The sequence below is a fragment of the Arvicanthis niloticus genome, chromosome 10 (assembly GCF_011762505.2).
Source record: "Arvicanthis niloticus isolate mArvNil1 chromosome 10, mArvNil1.pat.X, whole genome shotgun sequence".
NCBI lineage: Eukaryota > Metazoa > Chordata > Mammalia > Rodentia > Muridae > Arvicanthis > Arvicanthis niloticus.
Genome location: NC_047667.1, coordinates 9,262,332 through 9,279,775, shown reverse-complemented (window position 1 = coordinate 9,279,775; position 17,444 = coordinate 9,262,332). Strand labels below are relative to the sequence as shown.

The window sequence follows — 17,444 nt, the reverse complement described above, 5'->3', positions numbered from 1 at the left end:
CCTTTATAAGAGCTGCTTTGGTCATGGTGTCTCTTCACAGCAATGAAACACTAAGACAATAGCTGTGTGGGATTTGCCTGTATAAGTAAGCACTGGACTAATGTAATATGGGACCATTGTCTAGGAATCCCAGGCATGGACCTGGCCAGTGCCCATCGTCCTGGACAACATTTAATAAAGCTTTCTTCAAATTTGGCTAAAAAATTGTGTCAGTGGTTTTATTTTGACCTGGTGGGGTCAACACCGTCTGAGCCGGTTGACATCGCACACGGAGTCACAGGATTTGGATTTGCCCTGCTGGGTGTAGTCTTGCTTTGGTTCAGTATTTCCTCACCGTGTCCCACTCCTTCATTGTGGAGTTGTATGTTCTGTGTCATTTTATGTTGGAAATTGTTAGATTATTGAAAGCTTCTGTAGAGACATAGAAGGTGGAAAGAAAGAGAAGGCTGGTCTGATCTCAGATGGGACCATGTCTATTCAGGGTGAAGGGGCACCTTTGTGGTCCATGTGTTCAGATGGCCAAGATGCCTACAGAGGAAGCTGGGATACTGGCCCCTGTAAGGGCAGAAATGACTTCTGTAGTCTGCAAGGGAAGCTGGGACATGTCGACTTTCAGCAGAAGACCATCAAACATGCAATTTGCTTTTTTATCTTACAGGAGGTTATAATTAAAGGATAGCCTTGAGTTTAAGAGGAGACTTTGTTAAATAGTCTTGAGACTGAAAGACTCGGGAGACTGTTGAAGTTGGACTAAATGTGCTTTGTGTTATGACATGGCCATGAGACTATGGGGCAGGGGATCCATGTGGGAGGTTTGAATAAGAATGGCTCCCATGGACTCGTATTTTAATGCTTGGTCCAAACTTGGTGGACATAGTTGGGAAGGATTAGGAGGTGTGGCCTTTTTAGAGTACATGTGCCACTGGGGGATGGGCTTTGAGGTTTCCAAAGCCCATGCTGTTTCCAGCACTCTCTTTGTCTCTGTCTCCGTCTCTTTGTCTCCTCTCTATCTCTGCCCCTCTGTCTCTGTCTGTCTCTTTCTGCCTGTCTCTGTCTCTCTCTCTCTCTCTGTGTCTCTGTCTGTCTCTCTGTCCCTCTCTGTCTCTCTTTGTCTCTGTCTCTCTGTGTGTCTCTGTCTTTGTATCTCTCTGTCTCTCTGTTTCTTTTTCTGTATCTCTCTTTGTCTCTGTCTCTATATCTCTTTGTCTCTGTGTTTCTCTCTCTCTCTCTCTCTCTCTCTCTCTCTCTCTCTCTCTCTCTCTCTCTGTCCCTTGCTGTGGATCAGGTGTAAGTTTTCAGCTGCTGCTCCAGTACCACACCTGCCTGCCTGCTGCCTGCTCCCAGCACAATGGTTATAGACTAACACTCTGGAACTGTGAGCCCCGAATTAAATCTTTTGTAAGTTGCCTTGGTTCTGGTGTTTTGTCACAGCAATAGACAAGTAAATAAGATGGTAACTAGAACGGCCATATTATAGGGAGGACACTAATGCTGGGGGTGGTCAAGGGCCTGGCTCAGGTATCCCGGCATGCTTCTGCCTCTCCATAGCAGTGCAGAGTAGGAGGCAGGGTGGGTACCAGCACTGACCACTGCCTGCAAAGAAAAACCTAGAGGGTTCTGTTAAACTGCTGGTTAGCAGTTCTTTCTCAAGAATTATTGCCTAAGGAGGACCTGAAGTTTGGAAGAACGATTGCTGATGAAGACCATTGTCATGGAAACCACCACAATGCCTGATATATACGTACACCACATGTGTGCTGGAGCCCACAAAGGTCAGAGGGTTCTGGGAACTGAACCTGGTTCCTTTGTAAGAGCAGTAAGTGCTCTTAACCCCTTAGCTGTCTCTCAACCCTGCCCTGATTTTTTTTTTTTTTTTTTTTTTTTGGCCTGGGATCAAAGCACTGAGATCAGTATTTTTGTTGTTGAAGCCAACTCTTTCAACAGCACGCTTTGCACATTTCCAGTGAGCAGACTTGGTGGTGGCCCAGTACTGCCCCACCTTCCAGTCCAGAAGCCTGGATGTACTTGGTGCCCTTCCACCAGACACGGAGACTGAAGGAGATGCCAATCGAGAATAGGATCCTGAGTCAGGCTAGGGCCGGGCAGAACTCCCTGTATGTGCTCTGACGTCTGACCCTACACCCCACATCAGGCGTTGGCTTCGTCCAGAGCAAACCTCACAGGTAGGGCTTGAAGACCCCCCAAACTCAAGAGACCCTTACTCAAGTCTCGGGAAGTCGCGACCACCCACAAACTCCAAGACACCGTACCTAGATGCAATCAGCAGAGGTTTATTAGGGAAGAAAGCTGGCAGCCAGTGGTCAAACTGCACACTCGCACAGGAGTAGAGTTTGGTGAAGCCAGTCAGTCTGAGGAGGGTTTTTAAAGGGAAAAACCACAAACCAGGGGAGTGGGAAGGGGGTGAGGGGTTGTCAAAGATACATAACATAAAAATAGTGGAAAATTTCAGAGGAACCCACCCTAAATGATTTAGAGTCATGTGAAAATCACTCTGTACACTCATTCTTCTCAAGAATGTAGTTTTATCATGTCGCTGTGCCCTACCCTGTCATTTACCAACTATTTCAGATTAACTATTTTTCTTCCCTGAGGCTTGAGGAATGTTAATCTAGCAAGTGTCCTATGATTCAGGGATAATGTCCTCCACCCCGAATGTGTCCCAGGGCAGTGAAGGCCTGAAATCTTACATCCAGTTCCGCTTTCTGGAGCTTGCATTCTTTTGCTCAGGTCTAGGGTAAAGAAAAAGCCTGTATATATTTCACAAAATGGTCTTTATAATTTTTCACTCTACAGGCTTGCCATGGCTGCTTCTAGACTCTTTCTCCTCATTCTGTTGACACTCCTAATGCCCTGAGTACCTTGTCCTGCCATCTGTCCCCAGCAGGGTTGTACCTTTGTTTAATGTCCTCAAGAGTAGCTTCCGTTTGTACTGCAGAGCCATGGCTTAGAGCTCCGGCTTCTCTCAGCCAATTTCTCCATCTCTGCCTCTGCTTTCTTTATGCTGTGCTTGAACAATGTGGCTCTTAGGTAAACATCCCAGTCGCTGTGCCTATTGTGGTCTGTGCCCAAGACTCACACCAGAGGTGCCTCCAGGGCAATTCTTGTAGCATTTTATGGGAAATCCTAGGAACCTATGTCCCCAAAGTAGAATTTTTTTTTTTTTTTGTCTCAAGCCTTCATTTGATCATAGCTTTTCTCTTTAGATTGAAAAAAAAAAAAAAAAAAAAAAACCCAAAACCTAAAACAAAACAAAAACCAAACAAACAAAAAACTCAAACCCAAAAGTAAAACCTAGAATCACTAATGTAGGAGAATCTGCCCCGGCTCTAAAGTGGGGGTCTGTCACCCACTGGGCACACATGCATGACTGCACCCTGGGCTCAGCGGTCTAGGGGAAGGCAGAGCTGGACAGGTTGGACTGAGCACTGTGGCAGTTACTTTCCTCACTGCTGTGACAGACACCTAACAAAAGCAACTTAAGGACAGGTTAGCTTTCCTCACGGTTTGAGGGTACAGTCCTTCATGGTGGCGTCCATCATGGCATCAGGAACTTGAAGTGGCCACTGGAGCTGCATCCGGAGTTAGGATGAGGAGAACTGAGTGCTGGAGCTTGACTCACTTTGTCCATTCCCTTCTGCTCAGTATTCCAGCCCATGGGACAGTGGCACCCACATTTAAAGTGGGTCTTCCCAATACAGCCCAATCTAGAAATTTCATCATAGACATACCTGTCTTGGTTAGTGTTTTACTGCTGTGAACAGACACCATGGCCAAGGCAACTCTTATAAGGACAACATTTAATTGGGGCTGGCTCACAGGTTCAGAGGTTCAGTCCATTATCATCAAGGTGGGAACATGGCAGCATCCAGGCAGACATGGTGCATGAGGAGCTGAGAATTCTACATCTTCTTCTGAAGGCTGCTAATAGAATAGTGACTTCCAGGCAGCTAGTATGAGAGTCTTAAAGCCCACACCCACGGTGACACACCTACTCCAACAAGGCCACACCTTCTAATAGTGCCACACCCTGGGCCAAGCATATACAAATCATCAAAATACTCAACAGTTTTTTTTTCTAGGCCATTCTAGATCCTGTTAAGTTCATAATATTAACCATCACAAATATGTACTGTGTTTCAAGGGTAGTAATGGAAAACAAAATTAAAGCCCCTGATCAAATCTTCCCCAGGAAAGAAGAAAAAGAGATGGGGGGTGGGGGGAGCAAGAGCTGACATGAAGCCGTGACCACCTTATCCAGTTACAGCCGGCTCAGGTCCTCTCAGAGCAACATGGAGAACTCCGGATGCTGGTACTCTGCTTCCCCTGTCCTGGTGTGCTGACTACACTCAACTGAGGACCCAGCACCCATGTGATCATTAACAGTCAGCCTGCCTGGTGCCTGGCCTTTCCTTCAGGCCACCCTGAGTGTGGACACTTGCCAAGCCAGCATGAGGTCACAGATCCCAGGTTACATTCCCATCTAAGCCCTTATGGAGCTAGGGCTTGACAATTTCTGTAGTAGAGTCTAAAACACAATTAATGTGTCCTTGGGGGAAAAATCTGGGTTGGGGATGGTTTGGCCAATCTTCAGTGGTTTATAAGATGGAAGATGGAGGTTGGGTGCCAGAGTTACTGGCTGGAGCCTCTGATGGAAAGTGCATCTTAGGTGAGGAGGCTCCCTTGTCAGCTCTGACTCCCCCACATGTTCCCATGGGGGCTCTTGTTGAGCATTCGGCAACATTCATGATGAGCATGAAGTCAGCGCTTCAGGGAGAACAGTGGTGTGTCACTGTAGTCAGAGCCTGGGGGCCAGAGCCAAGATGAGTTGTCTCACAGACTCCTAATGGACAGAGGGTCTCAGGTCTTCTGTAGACTCGTTCTGGGTCTCCAGCCAGAGTTAATTTGGAAGAATCGGAAGAATCAAGGTAGGAGAAACAAACGAGTAGAGGGCTGGGAAGAGCTCATTCAGTGAAGTGCCTGTCTTGTAAGCAGGAGGACTGACTTTGATCCCCAAAACCCAAGCCAAAAAAAAAAAAAAAAAAAAAAAAAAAGGCATGTGCTTGTACCCCAGTGCAGGGAGGTGGAGACAGGCAGAGGCTGCCTACCTTACTTAACAAGTTTTAGGCCAGTGAGGGACCGTGTATAAACACACATACACACATGTTTACATACATACATGTACACACACACACACATGCACACACGCGCACACACAGGTACACTTTACTTTGTAGCTCTGGTTGGCCTGGAACTTGTTACATAGACAAGGCTACCTCTGAACTGACAGAGGTCTGCCTGCCTCTACCTCCCAAGTGCTGGCATTAAAGGTGTGTCCCACCGTATTCCGGGATTCCCGGTGCTTTACCTCAAGGAAGTGTCTATTTCCTTTTTTTCTTTCCTTCTTTTTTTTTTTTTTTTTTCAAGACAGAGTGTTTCTGTGTAGCCCTGGCTACCTTGGAACTCAATTTGTAGGCCAGGTTAGCCTGGAACTCACAAAAGTCCACCTGGCTTTGGCTCCTAAGTGCTGGGATTAAAGGTTTGTGCCACTACGTACAGTTAGGAACTATCTTTTTCTAAGCATGTGTTTCTGGCACAATTCTTTGTCCTGGGACACAAAACATGGAAATCCCAATGGGTACCATGGCACTCAGATGTGTACCTATGACAAGGGAAAGAGAGAGATAAGCCCCCATCTTTGATTTGCTCTGTCACAAGCACATGAGCTCATGGATACACACATACATGCACGCACACAAGCACTTTAACACACACATGAGCACACATATGTTTATACACATGCATACATGCTCAGTTGAACACACACACACACTCACCCACACATATGCACACACATACATGTATGCCCACACGTGCACATACACATACACATGTACACACATATACACACATGTACACACACAAACATGTACACGTGCATGCACATGCATACACATACTCATACACACATGCATACACACATATGCACACACATGCATGTATGTCCACATACGTATACGTACATGCACTCACACGTGCACATGCGTGCACACACGCATACACATATACACACTACCCTTCATCAATGCATGCAGACTCTGGTTGTGGAGAGTGAAAGCGGAGGCCGTGCAAGGGAACTCTAAACCCTCAGAGAAGAACTAAACCGTGTGGACAATGGCTTTGTCTCATAGAACTGGCCTGGTCCCTGAGGTCACAGGACCTCCATCTGCAGAGGAAGTCTGCAGGGATTTGCTCCCGAAGCTTCCTGTCTACAAGGCAAGCAGAAGGGGTTGGGGGGGGGGGCGCTTTTCCTGTTATTCCAGGATTTCGGCTGTTGGTGTAGTTTTTAAAATTTCCCCTTCCGTTCCTCTCCAGACAGCCCCACTGAGGCCAGCTGCCTCGAGCAGAGGCTGTGAGCCTCAGAGCCCAGCCTTCCAGCTGCTCCCTTCACCCTCAAAATCCTCTTTACTCCTCAGGCCCAACTTAGTGAGCTTCACGGCCACCCTCCTAGGAGATTTCAAGCTGCCGGCTTCACTCTACTAAGAGGGCTGCTTGCACCAAAGTCTCTCGAATCTCCACTCTGAAGCCTCAGCCTCTTGACTGTAGAAGGCGGCCATGTGACATCATGGGCATGCCTTAGCCAGCACACAGTAGACCCTGGACCGCGGCATCCTTCCTTGCTTCAACCATGCACAGGGAGACAGTGGTTCGATACACTCTTCTTGGGGCAAGGAGAGCTGGGATGGAAGGACCCTGATGAAGTGGCGGAGACCTTTGGGAGAGTCCATTTCTGGTACTGGAGTTAGGGTCAGAAACTAGGCCTGGCCACCCGTATAAGCACTGGTCCTTGGCAGCGTTATTAAAGAGGCAAGAAATAATGGAGAGCCTCTGCTTAAAGACTTACTCAGTGTGGCCCAGTGATCCCCCACCCCCACTGTCCCCACACCCCAGGCTGAATGAGGTTTAACTAGAGAGCCAGGTCTATACATAGCTAAGCAGTCTGGGTCAAGGTGTGTTTCTGACCATTACTGACCTCTGTCTGTCTGAATTCCAGTCTCTCCTGCAAGGTAGTCTGTCTGTCACAATGGTGTGAGATCTCTTCCTGGGTGCTGAGATATCCCTGTGATTGACACCAGGTATTAGGCTTTTCCTTCTTTCACAGTAAACTCCTGGGGCAATTCCAACTCCTTGGGGTCCATTGTTTCAAGACTCAGTCAAAGAAAGTCACAAGTGTCTCCCGAGAATATTTCCATTCCTGCCTGGAGAGTCACTTTACCTTCATTAGAAGCACAAGAACGACAACCAAGAGCAATGGAAGAGGAGATGTGGGGAAGCCATGGGATGGGAGGAGGAGAGCCAGGTTATAGGCATCATCTAGGGAGCCTTAGGGGAAGGGCTGGGGGAGTTTGTACTCTCCCCCCATGAGCAAGCCTGAAGAGACCTTGGTTGCCACAAGCAAGGTCAAGTGGAGTTACCCACCTTGGCTGCCCGGAACACAGCAGAACTGCCCCTGGGCTTGCCCTGAGACATCTCCGACCGTGACCTGGAATGGACTATGGATTATCCCACCCATCTGAAACCAGGAGGGGCTGTGGGTTGGGTCTTCCCCTTTAAATTGAGAGCTGAACATTAAAGCTTTGGGCCTTGATCAGAGAACTTTGTCTTGGCCTCATCTCTTCTCGCCCTCCTTCCCCCTTCATTCCCAGCCCCCCTTTCAGGTAAATCCAGTTGACTTGTGGCCGCGGGCAGCTACAGGAGTTAAGGGGCTGGGTGTTATCAGGGACTTTGGGAGTCACTGAGAAGAGCAGCACCCAGGTCTTGATTCCCTGTGCAGCAGGCTGGGGAGGTGGCTTGTTGTCCAGGCAGGGAGGGTACAAGGGCTGGCTGTGAGGTGTGGGCCCTGACTCAGAATGAGTCACAGTCTCTGTCATGGACTCTCTGTCCCTGCAGCCCTGGCTGGGATGTAAGGGGAAAAGCATGTGCTTGCTCCTCCAGGTTGCCTTGAGTTTGGGTAGAGAAGATGGATTGCACAGGACTTCGATTTCCTTGTGGTCTCCCATTCTGGGCTTCCACAGTTGGAATCCAATTCCCTTGGGCCTCTCTCCCTTGGACACTGGCTCTTTCATTATGCTTCTTGTAGCATGGTGCTGAGGATGGAGCCCAGGGTCCAAGGGGAGCAGCACGGGCAGCCTGCTACTGAGATCACCCTCAGCTCCAGCCTGGTTCTCACCCCCCACCCCATTCCCACCTTGAGTCCATGTGAGCCTGGTGCGCTGAGCTTTTGAATTCAGCAAAGATGGAGGAGGAAGAAGAAGAGAAGGAGGAGGAAGAGGAAGAGGAAGAAGAGGAGCAGGAAGAGGAGAAGGTGGCCCTTTAGGTGGTGTGTTCTCCTGGTTCCCCACCCAGGCCCTATGAGGATGGGTTAGACTCCCCATCTGGATTTATCACCCAACAGCGGCTAAGGAGAAACAGAACTGTCTCTTAGATGCCACATTCTGTGTCCCCAGGTGCCTTTCACTGCTCTTTTCTCTTGCTGGCCGAGGTCTTGAATTTCTGATCCCCCTGCCTCCACCTTACAAGCACCGGGATTGTAGGAAGGCTCCACCATGCTCAGTTAAGGCCACGCTGAAGGTGGAACCCAGCCTGGCTGGGGGCCTCAATGTCAAAGGCACCCTTAACATGGGTGACAGCTGTGCCCTTCCCAGAGTGCCTGTCCTGGGTCTTCCTCCTCTCCTGTGTTCCCAGGAGTCATGTGCAGGGCTGAAGGGGGCTGGCTTATGGCCCAGGTTACCCACACAGATGTTGCAGTGCTAAACTTTCTCTTTGTGTCCAAGCTTGGCAGCCATTGGGGGATTTCTGGGAGGAGGGTGGGGGAGCCAGGAAGGAAATCTCTGTGGGATCCGGTGTTTCCCCAGAAGTCTGAGTACAAAGAAAGGATGGAGGGGAACTCTGCCCATGAGGTTGTTTTTTCCCTTTAGAAAGAGCCAGCCTGGATCAGAAAGGGGAGGGCCAATGCCCTTCAACTTCAAGGCTTCACTCTAGTCCAGATTCAAAATGGTGGATGTTTCAGAAGTGGGGGGTGGGGGAGGCTAGGGTGAAGGCAGGAGGGGTTCTGCAAGCATGAAATAGTCAGGTGGTGGCTCTCCTGTTAGAGAGGGTGGACCTGGACTGCTACACATAGATAAAGCTCAGAGAGGTGAAGTGGTTGGTTTTGGGTCACACAGCATGTGTTGACAGAGCTATTTCTTTATTTATTCACTCGTATCAGTGTGTGTGTGTGTGTGTACATGAGTGTTTGAGCAACACCTCAGCTGTCTTTCCTCAGCTGTGTGCCTCCATGTGCTCTGTGTGGACACAGGAGCCTGAACAGATAGGAGGAAAGCTGCAGGTTCTCTGGAACTGGAGTTACAGACAGTTGTGAGCCACCACCTAGGTGCTAAGGACTGAACGCAGGTCCACTGCAAGAGCAGCCAGTGCTCTTAACCTCTGAGCCACCTCTCTAGCCGCAGCCCACCTTGGTTTTGAGACACCGACACCTAGAACTCACCAAGTAGGCTAGTGAGCCCCAAGAATTCCCCCTCCTCTGCCTCCCCAGCACAGGAATCACAGATGTACGCCAACACACTAAGCTCTTTTCCTCTTTTAAATACGGGTTCTGAGGGTTGATCTAGGGTCCCCGTTTTTAAGGCAGAACTTTACCAAAGCTACCCCTGCCGACTACCACCATCCTTGAGAGCTACTACCGCAAGCCAAGTGGCTTCAAAGTCACAGTAAGCCACCCCCTCAATAGGAGAAACAGCAGGCTTATCGAGTTGTGTTCTAGATCATCCCAAGCCCTCCTTCATCAGAATGTACTCTCCCTGTTCTCCCAATCACACCCCATGAGCTGTTGAGTCATGGTGAAGGTCGGCTTCTGGGCACCACACATGAAGGGTAGGGACTTCAGAAGTGCCCTTAAGAGAGTGGCACAGTTACCTCCTCTGCCTTTGGGCAGGGCCGAGAGCTGAGCTCCCACAGAGGAAGCCCCACAGAAGCCTTGGTCAGAACCAGAACAGGAGCAGCAACAATGCCAGTATGCATAGCTGGGAACAAAGTAGCATCTATGGTCCCTGTATCCACCACCACTACAGTCCTGCAGTGATGTGTTACAGACCACTACAGGGAGCAAAGATGCTGACTGCTGTTTCCCAGCAGGGAAGGCCCAGGGCTGGGGTCCATGTGGAGGGAAGAGCCCTCATGGCTGGCTCTGCTCTCCTCCTCCCTGGAAGGACCCATTCTGTTCAGTGTTACCCAGCGCACTGGGGAGAAAACAATTCATCAATCAGCACAGAAAATACAGTACTCAACAAACACTTCTGAAGGAGGGAGTGTCTAGAACCTTCTTTCCAGGCCATCAGCAGATTAAATGGATCCCGTAGGGTCCTACTGAGCATCACATCCTCTTGCTGCTGAGACCCTGAAGAGGAACAAGGGCCCACCTGAGACCCAGCATGAGCTACCTCAGTACCCTTTCTTATAGCAGGGCACAGGCCCTATATGAGAGTCCCTGCATGGAGTCCTGTCTCTGTGTCTGTCACTCTCCGATGGAGCCTGTAATGTCTCGAACAAGACTCTGATGAAGTGTAAAACCCAAATGAAAAGGACCTCACCGATCCATGGAGAACTGCAGACGCACCCCAAATCACTCACGAGAAACACAACTTGATGCAAATCGCAAGAGGTTTACTGGCTAGCCAGGGCTGTCTTTCCTTCAAGCCCGCGCAGGGGCAGCGGAATTCAGCAAAAGAACAAAAAAAGTTTACAGCTTTTAAGGGGGAATCTACAAACCAGGTGGGGGTGGAGTTAGGGAAGGGGGAAGGCTGAGAGTGGAGTTAGGGAAGGGGGAAAGGAGGGGGAACAGGTCACTAGGTCATCGATACATTTGATCTCAAATTCCTAAGATGGATGGTGTGTCACTTTATAATTGGCTATTTCGAACTAATTTCACACTATATATCATGAGCTCCAGTTCAAGGGGGGGTCAGGCTTATCTCAAACTTTTAGCATCCTGGCACCAACTGTCTCAGGGCTGTTAGTTCAAAGCCTGGCCAAGCTAATCTCGGGCCCATAGCATCCTGACACCATGAATCTTAAGGTTTGTTTAGTTAGGGCCATCTGTTCAAATGGTCAGCTAATTTCCTGGGACTGAGGCAACACAGTGTTTGACTTACAGGTTTTTATGTCTTTGCTTTTAAGAGTAGGGTTTAGGGGATCAACTTATGATTTTTCTATCTTTCAGAAGGAGACCTAGTGGGACCCGTGCCTTCCAGAGGTAGAACATGAGTCAGCCCTTCAGACAGCCCAGTGCATCCTGTATGGAAGGGAAAGGGACAGCAGTAACACACTCCAGGAAAGGCGAGCCACAGCCTGGGAGGCCACTTGGGGTAGGAGGGGCAAGGCCAGGGAAATTCTGTGACCTGTCTGTGACCCAGTTCTTGACTCTGTCTCCTGAGCCGGTCCTTTCACGCTTGGACAGATTCCCGTGTAAGCTTACGTCTGATCATTGGGGTTTTCCTGAGGAGGAGATCTGGACATGCCGCAGGCTTCATGGCAGCCTCTGCTGCCCCTCACTGTGGAAGTCCACACTTGTGTTTGCCTCACCAACTCCGTGTGTAACCTCCCTTAAACCTGTGTACCTACAGCTCAGAGGTATCGCTCCTACGGTTTAGCTGGGGTCAGAGGTGCACGGAGGCTGAGTGACTTCCTAATCGAGTGACTGGGTTACATGGAGGAATTCTCCTTCAGCTCACACTTCCTGACTCCGGCAGGCTTCAGGGTGACTCTCCCAGGTTGTGAACTCTGCACAGTTGTTTGAACATACGTCCTGTACAGTGTGGAGAGATGACTCAGTGGCTAAGAGCACTTGTTGCTTTTGCAACCAATTCTTTACCCAGGTTAAGTTCCCAACACCCACACGATGGCTCACAACCGGTGACGCCAGTTCCAGGGGATCCATGCCCTCTTCTGTGGGTATCTGGCACCCATGTGGTATACGTACAAGCGATGCAGGTAAAACACCATGCACATAGTCAGGGATGGCACTGCATGCGTTTAATCCCAGTACTCAGGAGGCAGAGACTGGCAGATCTTTATGAATTTGAGGCCAGCCTGGTCTACAAAGTGGATTTCAGGACAGCCAGGGCTGTTACACAGAGAAGCTTTGTCTCACAAAACAAAACAACAAAATAAGACCAACCCATCTTCCCACAAAAGAAAGAAAGAAAGAAAGAAAGAAAGAAAGAAAGAAAGAAAGAAAGAAAGGAAACCCCATGCACATAAAATAAATCTTTTTTTTTTTTTTTAAGGCAGCTTCCTATTCCTTTTCCCTTAAAGCCCTGGCAGTTTTTCTTCCTTTCAAATCAATCTTTTAAATTTACACACACACACACACACACACACACACACACACACACACACACGAGAGAGCGAGAGAGCGAGAGAGCGAGAGAGCGAGAGAGCGAGAGAGCGAGAGAGAGCGAGAGAGAGAGAGAGAGAGAGAGCATCAGAGGACAACTTGAGGGAGTCAGTTTTCTCTTTCCATTATGTGGATTTCAGGGGTCCAAGTCTGTTGAGACTATGGGGCTTGTTTTGCTGGTGTCTTTACCCCTCCAGCCACCCACTAGCTTGGCCACTTCACTTCTCCTTATGCTGTCAGTGGGAGGACTAGATCTGTTAGTCGCTGGTATGGAACAATTTAAACAAAGCACAAAAGCCTCTGATCTAATATACACGTATCCTAGTTTAGAATTATCAGCAAGAATAATTACACAGTGCGTGCTACTGTTATCACTGTTTCCCTCCTTAAAGATCAGAAACAAACGGTGAATTATTAATTCCCATACAGTGAAAAGCACCAAGGAGTTTGGGTGGGTGGGGTATCACACAGCTGTGGCAGTGGCACGTGGCTAATGTTAAGCTAGGAAAAACCAACCCTATAAGAATATAACAAGCTCCTAGGTGTCGGAGGGTGATGGAAAGGCAGCCTGCAGTCTGTAGTTCTTGCCGCAGGCCATGGCTAGGGTTAGGGTTCTGGGCCTTGCCTGTGACCTAGGTCAAATTAATAGCTGTAACTCCTTTACTAATAGGGTGTCATGGGCCAAGCTAGAGGCGGTGCCTCCTGGAGTTTCCAGTCCCTGACCAAGGGTCTTCAAGACTGCTTGTCTCCTTCCACACCAGGGCGCAGGCTACACTTGGCCATCTAGTCCTTCCCATTGGCTTCTATCAGCTCTGTCTTTCTTGGCTTTTTCACAACTCTGGCCTCGCCTCGGCTTCCCCGGGGGTGCACCCGCCTACGCCCGGCGTCCCCAGACCAGTTCCCAAGCTCTGCCACTGCAGCAGCGGTCACGTGCGCGAGTCTGGAGGGGAGCCAAAAGAAAGGAGGAATGGGTGGGGCCGTTCCGTGGGGGCCACACCCACACACTCAAGACATTTTCTCATTGGCGAAGGTTTGGAGGTGGCGCTTCGGATTGGTCGGTGGGCGTGGCCTCGGAGAACGGAAGGGAGGGCTGCCTCTGGAGAGGGTTGCCGAGCGGACAGCGGGAACGCGCTCCGGGGGTGGGGACGCTAGAGCTCACGACTGTTCAATGACAAATCGACTGGGGACAGCTGGGGTCCGGCCCCAGGACGGGGCGGGGCGCCCGTGAGAGCGGCGATTCTGGTTGTACGCAAAGCCAGTGCGGCGGTGGGACGGCTCCCCCAGGTAAGGATGCTGTGCCCCTCAGGGGACCGCAAACGCGGGGTGCGCTGGAATGGGGAAGTGAGTGCGCTCCCCGTGTGATCGTGGGCCTCATGGTTCCACGTTAGGAGGGAGGGACACGTCTCCTGAAAAAGGACAACGCCCCGGACCGCTCCCCGCTTGGCTTAAGAGGTGTCTTTTGGGAAAGCTGGAGGGCCTCCCAGCCGGATCTGGGGGTGCTGAGGACGTGGGGGAGGCGCCCCAGTTTCTCTTCCCTTGCTGCCTGTCCTTCCCTTTTTCCACAAATGGCCACTTCCTGCCTTTTCAGGCCTCCCGCCTGAGTTGGTCCACTTCCTCAGTCCCTTTCAGATCGATAAAATGTTGCCCAAACTTCTTTCTTAAAGGTCGGAACTTGTACTTTGGGTGACCAGGGGGCTGGGTTCAAGAAGTTTGTGGGGGTTTGTTGGTTGTGAGTTACTTTTTGATTCTGTCGTCTGCCTTTCGGAGCGTGACTAGCATCAAAGGTGATTTCTAGAAACAAAGTGGCTTGAAGGGTTTTCCTGACCCGGTTCTCTGAGCCAAGTCAGCTCGCAGCTCAGACTTACGCGTGCGTGGCTCAGACTTGCATGTCCCAGAGGGCGCGGCACCCATAGCGGGGGTCCTTCCTCCCACTGCTTTCATTTCCAAGTGAATCCTGGAACCTAGGGACTTTGATGTTACCAGGGTGTTCTGGAAGAGGGTCAGGAGTGGACTGATTGTTCTTACCCTCGCTTGCCTTCAACCCCTGTAGACCAGAGATCCTTTGCTCTGCTTCCATTTCCTAATCGCTTTTCTTAAGTTTGGGGGATACTGAATGATCAAGGCTTATCCTCGGAGGGGCAGGGCATGTACTTCGTATGTGCAAGGGAAGGTTGCTTTAATCAGAGCAAGAATCTCGCATGTTAAGTCTCAGAACATGTCAAAGTTGTGCCGCTTAAGCCTGGATTGTGGTCGTGAAGTTGTGAGAATCTGGGGACCCATGAAGGGAGAATATTGAGAAGGAGGTGTGAGCCAAGGTTGGACCTGGTTTTGGAACTTTGTGTATGAGACATGGTGTTCTGTAGCCCAGGTTGGTTTGGAACTTGATATGTAAGTAGAGTGACCTTGAACTTGTGATGTTCCTGCCTCTACCCCTTGAGTGCTGTGATAACTCTGTATTCTACCATGCCTGGTCTGTGCAGTGGTGGGGACGGAACCCTGGCCTTCCTATATGCTCAAGAACTCTACCAGCTGAGCCAGGTCCCCAGCCTGGTTCTGGAATGTTCTTAGTGCTGTGGTCCTGTGTCTTCTCTGAGGTCGAGTATCAACGTAGGTATCTAAGAGTCCGTCACCACCCCATTGTCAGCTCCCAATCCAGCAGGCAGTGTTTAAGGTGGGGGAGCTGGAGGTGGTCCTAGGATTCCATGAAATGCCCCCTACCTCAGAGTCTCTTGTAGTAAAGCATTGGCCACCGTCCTGTGAAGCTATTGGGAGTTGGTGGGGTTATAGTCTCTCTGGGCCCTTACAGGGAATATGGGAATTCTGTCCACTTCATGACTTTGCTTCTTGTCTACCAAGAGTAGCTTCCTCTGTCATGCAATCTCTCCATGATATAACTCCAAAGCAAAAAACTAATCCGTCGTGGCTGAAGCTGTGACGTGCATGTGCATGTGTGTGTGTGTGTGCGTGTGCGTGTGCGTGTGCGTGTGCGTGTGTGTGTGTGCGTGTGCGTGTGTGTGTGTGTGTGTGTGTGTGTGTGCGTGCGCGCTATGCACACATGTGGAGGTCAAGGGATGCTTTGTAGAGTCTTTTTTTTTTTCTTCGGCTGTTAGTTGGATTTTTAGGATCAAACTCTGGCTGCCAGACTTGTGTGGCAAGTCCCTCTGTCCACTAAGTATTCTTTTGGCCTGGGAACTTTTCTTTTTTTTAAAAGTAGGGTCTTAAGTCTCTTAAGCTAACAGCTAACATCAGAGGGAATAAACTGAGGTGCAGGCCCTGTACGTACTCTGTTAATTCTGGCCTCCTTAGAGTCTTTACGTGCATGTGCATGTGCGTGTGCGTGTGCGTGTGCGTGTGCGTGTGCGTGTGCGTGTGTGTGTGTGTGTGTGCTAGGAGTTGCACTGGACCTTGTGCTCGGCTAAGCACCACCCCATCCCCAGGGAAGCTCCTCAGGTCCTCCCCTTCCTTTCCAGTTACTTCCCACTGGAAACAGCGGCTGCTCTTATCTGAGATTCCAGCTCGGTTTTACTGTGCCTGAGGAGATGTTGTTCCCGGACTCTGTGGAAAAAGTGTGGGTGTGAGTTACTAGATAGCTTTTGGAAAATAGGACCTAGACTCGCTAGAATAGAAACACGAGAATTGGAACCTTAAATGGAGTCTGGAGAGTTCTTGGTGGATGTTGGAGGAATTAGAGGTGTTCTCAGTTCTTTGCATTTTGTCTGTTTGTTTGATTTGGTGCTGGGGATGCAGCCTCAGATTTTTAAATTTTTAGGCCACGGAGAAGGCTCAGTGGTTAAAGCAGTTGCCTTACAAGTGTAAGGACTGGAACCTGGATCCCCAGAGCCCAAATAAATGCCTGGTGGGCATGGCAGCCTGCCTGTAGTTCCAGCATGGAAAGGTGGAGACGAGATCTCTGGAAAAAGTGGGCTAGCTCAGAGACACGTCTGAGTGCTGGGTTTTACTGAGGGCGACTCTTGATATCAGCTTCAGCCCCAACGTGCATGTGCACACATGTGCAAAGCACCTACAGCACAAGCAGATGTGCACGCACACCTGTGTACAAAGAATGGAAGAAAGCTATAGTCATTGTTGCCTTGAAGTTCTTCAAGGCTCCTGCCTTGGGGACGATGGCTCAAGGCTCCATAAAAAGTTTGAACCCCGGGAGTTTGTGCTGTGTCCTCCCATCTTAGTGAACCTCTCTGGAGTCTGTGACCAAACTCCCCCATTCATCTCATTTCTAAATGTGGGAACCATTGTTTGGAGACTTTGTCTGAAGCTGCAGTTGGAAAGGAAATAACAACCAGAACTATTTTTTTGGAACTTCGTGAACTGGGAAGGTCTCCAGTAAGACGAAATACAAGAACCATACCCTAAGCAAACGCTACCACAGAGCTATTTCCCACTAGTACAGGAGGCTCGTGTGTGTGTGTGTGTGTGTGTGTGTGTGTGTGTGTGTGTGTAGACAACTACTTCTAAACAGCATGTGCTGTTAGATGGGCAAGAAATTTCTTTTTTTTTTAAATTGAATTTTACATGTGTTTTTATGTGTATGTGTGTGCCTGTGTCTGTTTATGTGTCCCATGTGTGTGCAGGAGTCAGAAGAGGTCAGAACAGGGCTCCAGATCCCTTGAGGTGAGAGAGGTGGATCTGAGTCACCTTGTGGATGCTGAGAACCGAACCCAGGAACCTCTGGGAGAGCAACCAACTCTCCTAACCACTGAGCCATCTTTTCAGGCACAACAGTATGCCTTTGTGAACTTCTGATCCTCCTGCCTCTACTTACTCAGTGCTGGGATGACAAGGGTGCACCTCCATACGTGGTCTATACAGTGCTGAGGTGAACCCGGACCTTCATACATGCTAGCCTCACACTTCATGCGTGCTAGCCTCATACTTCATGCGTGCTAGCCTCATACTTCATGCGTGCTAGCCTCACACTCCATGCGTGCTAGCCTCACACTCCATGACTGGGTCA

At 49.7% G+C, this 17,444-nt stretch overlaps 1 protein-coding gene across 1 annotated transcript in view; it reads left to right on the top strand.

The window, feature by feature from the left end:
- The first annotated feature begins 13,547 nt into the window (after positions 1-13,547).
- The window catches only part of Ralb (RAS like proto-oncogene B), a 38,764-nt gene continuing 34,867 nt past the window's right edge, over positions 13,548-17,444 (top strand). Inside the window, exon 1 of the mRNA XM_034513634.1 lies at positions 13,548-13,756. The gene's annotated coding sequence lies outside the window, so the exon portion shown is untranslated. The remainder of the gene's footprint in view (positions 13,757-17,444) is intronic.